This window comes from Poecile atricapillus, chromosome 1 (genome assembly GCF_030490865.1).
Source record: "Poecile atricapillus isolate bPoeAtr1 chromosome 1, bPoeAtr1.hap1, whole genome shotgun sequence".
Taxonomy (NCBI): domain Eukaryota; kingdom Metazoa; phylum Chordata; class Aves; order Passeriformes; family Paridae; genus Poecile; species Poecile atricapillus.
Window position 1 is genome coordinate 58,475,227 of NC_081249.1, and position 7,464 is coordinate 58,482,690.

Sequence of the window (7,464 nt, forward strand, 5' to 3'; positions counted from 1 at the left end):
ACATCCAGTAGGTGAGAACACTATCAGTTATCAGTCTTGATCAAAGCAGAGTTTCAGTACACTCCCAGCACTGTAGTGATAATGCAGTGAATGCAGACATTTTAGCAGCAAAGTGTCAGCACTCACCATGTCATAACAATTACTTAGGGTTCAGGGGCAGAAAAGTCAAACAGCAAATATCAAGCACAACACTAAGAGATTCACAGTAATTCAGGGTTAAAGCACAGGCAATGGATTAATGAACTTTTATTTCTTCCTGTCACTTCTTCCATAATCTTCAGTTGCCAAAATGTGATCCCTCTCCAGCAGTAGGGGGAAAACTATGGTCCTGTAAACTCTTCCCCTATATACTTCTTTCCCTAATTCTACATCCAGTCCTGCTCTGTCAGTTAGTTTATGGATGAGCTCCTATACATAGTCCACAGTCTCTCTTCACAGTCACTCTCCCCAACACTTAGAATATTTTGTCATGAATCAATGAGAGAGGAAGTTTTCATAATTAAAATCTGAATGTGGGAGTATTCTATCATTTCACTAAGCACAAAATATATCAACAGGGCATAGAGGCATGCAAATCCAGCCAGCATAATTGGAAGAACCAATAAAATTGAACATCTCAAGCATTATCACATGGTAGCAAAGTGGATATCCTTCAAGATTCTCACATGCAAACTGGGATTTCAAGTTTTTAAAAAATTCCTGAGAGAGGATTTTGATGCTACTTTTTTCCACTCTGTGGATAAAATATCACAAGAGTGCTACCACATGCTCTAACCACATCTTCTGGCAGCTGTGTTGGCAAATTTTTAAAGACATGGAAAATAACATCTTTCTCCAAATTACATGCTGTGGGAAGTAATATCAGGGCAGCATGTGAAATATGAATCACAGAAATGAAGCCATCCACATTGGCATTCAGTGTCAAATCCCTAAAGGTATGTTGTGTGTGTCTCACAGCAGAAATAAAATACGTCTTGTGTCCCCAGGAGGTTGTAATCCAAATTTTAAATGAGTTACTGGGCTAAAAGAATAAAAAATAAGAGTAAAGCATAGGAGACATCTGTATCTCTGTGACAATTGTTATATATGTGAATAAATATTTGTATAAAAAAAAAAATCCCTTATTAGCCTCCTCTCCATTCCCTTACTTGTTTTATTTTTTTTACTTATCTCCTGTAAACTTTGGCATTCTGCAGAAATGAGTTTTCAAAATTTTTTTATATAAGCCTTTTTGGTTTCATCTGTTGATATACAAATATATAGAAGCCATGTGCACATGCCTTTTATGAGCTTACATATAATACAAGGTTAAAACAGAGGATTAGTTTAGAGCCAATTATTAGATATGAAAATATATAGAAAAAGTAAGGACATGCAAGTATTTCCGTAGCTGATTTATTTAGTGATGAACATTAATAGGTATGATTTAACATTCAAAATATGAATAGACAGATCAGGGGAAGAAAACAGCTATAGGTAATGCTAAGTAGAATAAACCTTTAGATTATATTGGAAACAGTGATAGAACTGGGGAGGAAACAAAATGGGTCTTGGGAAAAATGGGAAATGTTTGGAGATTAAACTGACGTATTCACTAAAGCTGCATAAAGTGTGCCTCTATCAATATTTTCAATTAAAACACTTTATTTTTTCAATAAAGAAAGCATCTTTCCCTTATTTATTCTGGAAATTTTCTAAGTCCTAGAAGGGAAATTAAAGGCCTTTCATCAACATTATATGGTGTTTTGCTATAATTAAAACTGTAAAGAATAATTATAATGACAGTTTTGGATATAGACAAAAATGGAGTAAGATGTTAATAGATGACATGCAGGAATAGACTACATGCCTGGTCATTACCAGTCAGGGGGAAAAAAACCCTTAATATCATCAACTGGTCATTTAGAAATTCTATTGAAAACATTTTTTATACTGTTATGAGAAAAGGACTCGAAAAAGAAAAGGTGCAAAAGTGCCTTCATTTGCCTGTTTCCAGCAGTGAAGATAAGCTTCAATACAAAAATACCTCTTGTTACCAGCTGCATGGAAATGCTGTGTCATCCTGGATTCAGACATCTTTGATTATAATAGTTAGGTGCTGAAAACTCATTGGATTTCAATAGCAACTGACAAAATCAAGTAATATCACCTGCTCCTTCAGCTGTAGCATTTTCAGTGTGCTCCCAACTGAACCTATAACTTCAGTTTAATCTCCTTTGCTATTTGGAGTGATCAGAAAACAGGCGTATATTTGAAACTGGAGGTCACTTAAATGTAAGGATAAATTTTACTCATCCGTTCAGTCTGATGCAAAAAAAAAAGTGTAGGCAAATAGAAAGTGAATTGAGAGGTCCTGTGTTTTATGTTGGGTAAACCAAGTTGGCTACTTAATTAGAAAGGAGCAGAAAGAAAAGGATTTCTAAATTCTGAAGTAGTAACCTGCCTACTGTTAAGATTTTAATTGCCAATGACTGGTGTTTTCTACTGATCCCATTACCTGATTAATGGTTATTATTATTATTTGTTACTTGCAAAGAGCTTGAGGTGCTGAAGGTACTTCAAAGAGAAAATAAATGATGTGGTCCTTTCCCCAAGGAGCCTACAGTCTTGCAATATGAAAGATGACACAATAAGTGAGAGCAATAAAGAGCAGCAGCAATAGAGTGAGAATAATTAGATGGTTACTTAGGTTCATTTTATACACAACTTGATGGTACTGCTGTTTGCTTGATTGTATCTGCTTTTTTGAGTGGAAAGGAGCATATATGTATAAGAGCATAGGGGAAATAAAACAGATTAGTGAAGCAAGGTCTTTTAGCTCTGTGTGCATTGTGTGCATGAACATGTGTGTATGTCTGTGTCTGTAGAGGGTGAGGGGTACAGCAAAACAAATGAGATTAGGTTGTAGCAGCTATAAAGAGAGAGAAAACAGGTGAGATAGGTTGTGAGAATGAAGACTGAAATGAAGGGGAAGAAGTAACAAAATGGAGATCATTGTCTTCTCAAGGTATCTTCAATGAGTGCTCATATTGCATGGCCAAATGAATTCAACAGAAATTCAGGATGGAGTCTTGCCTCTGATCTGGAAAAGAGGCATTTGGATAAGATGAAAGGTATGCATAACATCCATTAGGGGATTTAAGGCTGGTTTGAGATGCAAGTAACAATTCCTCTAAAGAATAACAGTGAAGGAGCAGCAGAATACATAACCTTCTGCTTACAGTTCATTCCTTTTCTTGTGAAACTTCAGCACGCTGTTAGTTACTGTAGGACAAGTTGCTTATTCAGTTGGACACTGTAGCTACTCCATTATATTTACTGATTTTAAAATTAATTTCTTTCTTGAATTTTTTCAGTCAGTGTTGGCTTTTTGCCTCCTGTAGAAGTAAATTTCATATTGCATACCCATGTTGCAAAGAAAATTTTAGTTTTAAACATTGCTGATGTAATAAGCTTTGAGTCCATCACAGGGTTTCTCTGAGGCTAAGCTCTGGTGCTTCAAGTAGATATCATAGAGGCACAGAATCATGTTTGGAAAAGAGCCCTAATATCACTGAGTATACAAGCACTAACCAGCACCAGAATGTTCACCACTAAATCCCCAACTACCACAACCACACGCCTTTTGAATACTTCCATCTAATGCCATTTGAAATGCCTCAGATTATTCCACATAGCTGCTGCTCCACATCTTGTGTCAGATATCCTAGAGTTCCTTAAATTGCACTGTTCTTTGTGTGGGTTAGGAGTGGCACACCTGAAGGCTTAAAAGCTCTCTAAGATCCATTCACTGTACTGATTAAATTTCTATAGATTTCCATGGCAATTTAGACAATGAGCCTATGCACAGAAATTTACATATAAACACCTAAGTATAGGTGTTCTGAGCTTGAAGGCTACCTTACAAGGTTCCTTTACTGCCTGAATTTAGTTCTTCAAAGTATGGCACAAGATCTCACTGTGAATAACTTGTTTTTAAAGGCAAATTTCAGTAAAGCAAATTTTAGCCTGCTGTATCAGTTCTCAGTATTACTAATTATTGTGTGCAATTTATGTTTGTAATTAAATTACAGTATGAAATAAAAAGCTATTTAAACATAACTTGAAAATACTACTTATTAGCAAACATGTTCAATAATTACTAATTAGTATTTTAACTTAGGGTAAAAAAATTAAATAATTCATGTGAAAATAATTTTTCATTATAAAAGATGGTTATCATGCTTTTTAATTAGGAATGGGACTGAATCATAAAGCTTCACTTCCGCTTTTCTTTTAGAATGTGAATGCTCCCAAAATTTGATAACATTTTAGGTTTTATCTAATTTGTAGCAAATTTTGTATCATTTTCTCTACTTAACAGGGTTCTTGAAACACTAGTGTTTGCAAAAGTATGTTTACACATTTTCTCTGCAGGCGCTAATTTCTACTTGCTGAAATATTTCACAAAACAATAGTATCCTTTATACAATATCAGAGACTTTAACAGGATAGAGTTTCTTGGACTATCAAATCAAGTGTGTTGTCAATCCATTTAATAAACTGAAAAAGTTTCAGATGTGAATTTTTCCTGATTCTTCTGATCATGTATATCCTGTTCAGAGTATTTCAGATGAAATCTCATCTGTGTATTTGATAATTTCAGTATTGGTCTGTTTCTACTGCCTAATTTAATACATCCTAAGTTTTCATTTACCATTTTCATTGGAACATCTGATGACATGTCGTAGCCAACTAGGATAGTATTCTCTTGACTCCAAGAAGACTGCAATTTTAATTATTTTAATCCTTAGTTAGAAGTTTATTCTTGCTTCACAGAGGGAAGAAAGTCTCAGGGAGCAATTCATCTTATCCCAAGGCAGATGCCTAAAACTAGTTAAAGTCCTCACTTCCTGAAAGTGCTTATTTCTCTTTGCTGACTGCAAAAGGAGTTTAGGTTCATCAGTTCTGGTGTAAATGTCTAAAATGTGCCATCCAAGGGTTGAACTAAATGTCATTGTACTTGGAGATAGGTAGCTTGAATCTTTTCTCCTCCTCTTCTTTTTCAATTGAAAATCTCATAATTTGTAAGTGAAATCCAATTTTCAGATAATTTTGAGTTAATGCTCTTAAATTTAATCTGATTTGCTCATCAAGATTATTCTCATTTTCCTAGTGCATTTAATTAGTCCTCTGTTTTCACAGTGGTTTCTCAACTTAGAGTTGTCAAGTGAGGTAATTAAGAGGTAAAAAAAAAAAAAAATAATAAACTCCCCTACATGTAAAAACATTAAATAATAGTTGTCTGTCTTCTTCGTGTCAGCTATTCCAAAGTTAGCCTCATTTAATTATGATAGTTTCCTCTCTGTCATTACACATGGAGAAAAACATCTCAAACAGTTCTTTAAATAATCAATTATCCTAGTACAAATCTTCATTTTCTTCACACAGGCTGATAATTTCCATCTGGTGCTGTTTCTATTGAAGTCCAGATACATGAATCCTAATACAATTCTCTTGTCTAGAAAATAATTTATCAAAAAGAATGCATTATCTTATTCTTTTTCTTTAACATTTTTCAACAAACTTTAGCAAATCCATGCTGCATTCAATCCCATTTTTAGTTTTCTTTTTTATTTCAAAGACAATAGAAACATAAAATTGGTAAGAACCCTAATAGGCTAAAGAGAAACTAGGCAATATAATTAGAGTTTTAGAATCAGAGATACATATTTTTTCTTTACTTTTCCAAATAGGTAAGGTTATTCCCTCTGGAGCTTAACACTGCTCTTATCTGGTATCTTCAGCTAGAAATATAGTATCATTACTTTTTTGGTATTAAAGAACAAATGAAATCATGCTTCAATCTTTCATAATTTTCTTCTTGGTGCTATCATTCTATCAGCTTTGATATTTTTCTAACCTTTGTATTATTTTTGACCATGCATTGGGTCATGGACTTGTCTCTGTTATCAGTGCACAGTTTATCTTCGACTTTCATGACTACACACCTGCTGAAAACTTAAGCAGTACCTTTCTCTCTAATCCTTTTTAACTTTGTAACTGCTTTCTTTATAGCTTTCTACAATTTCATGACATCTAGATTTCACAACATACACATACTTATATGAGCAATGTGGTCAACTTTATGGGTTGCCCATTTGTTTCAAAATCAATTGAAATGTTTCCTCTTCCCAACTGTGCATATGAAATTCATAATAGATCCAAATTTACTGTCACATGTTCCCTCACTTTTTCATCAGAATTTATTTACCTCTTTAATAGCACTTGTTAATTCTAGCTCTATCTTATTAAAAAAAAAATAAATTAGTCTTGAAATAAATCTATTACATAATCAAATGCTGTTCTGACTTTGATCGGCAAAGGCACAACTTTTTCCACCACCCAGGATTTTACTGACAAGGTACAGTTTGAAGCCTTGGTTCAGATCAGAAGAATCCATTTCTTGTTCCTTCTTAGCTGCCACTATGATTGCTGACAGAGACTCCTTTGATGTGTCAGTAGTTAACTCTCATACTTTCAGACTATTACTTTCAGTAATTCCAATTATTTCCTGTAATCTCCATACTCCATATCCACCAACAAGGATTGCTTGGTTTTTGCTTTCATTAGATTTTAAGTGATAAAAAAGAAATTACTTAGACATCACAAGCCCATTTTTAAACACATTAGGGTTTCTAGAGCAGAAAATATTTTTAAAATTGTTATCAATGTCCCATTTGGCCGACTGCTGTATTAATGTAATGTCATTCATTGGGTGTCATTCATCTACCCTGCTTTAGGAATTTACAACATGTCTAAACACCACTGCAGATGAGGCACATGCATTTAGTCAGAGTTCAACAGTCCAGTAGAATCAGATACCTGATTCTATCATCACTGTCAACTGCATGAACCTTTTCCTGAGGAATACACACTTTGACTAGTATCCATATTGAGAAACCAGCTCATAACAAACATTCCTGGAAGAGGCTTATATATTAATAATATGTTACAATTTTATATATATATATATATATATATATATATATATATATATAATATAATTATAACATATAATATGTTATATTCTTCAAGCACAACCCAGATAAGGCTACTGTCTGCATCACCCCTTGACTACTCTCATAGTTTTGGAAGGCATGTTACCTGGATTGTGAGGGGGATGATCATATGCCGAGAGAGTTCAACAGAGATTTTACCTGTGACTGAGGAAAACAGACATCACGGAAGAATTCCAGCAAAGGCTGGAACTGGGACAGAATTACACATCCTGTGCACAGAACCTAGCATCTTATCTCCAAATTTGATCTGCAAAGTAAAACAATCACTCCAGATGGCCAACATTGTCATGGCATATGTGAGACATGCACTGTGGTATATTTAGGAAATTCTGATGGATGTGCTTATATGACCTACAGTATCCTGTGATATTCAAGTCCTTAGAAAAATATGTACCAACACCAA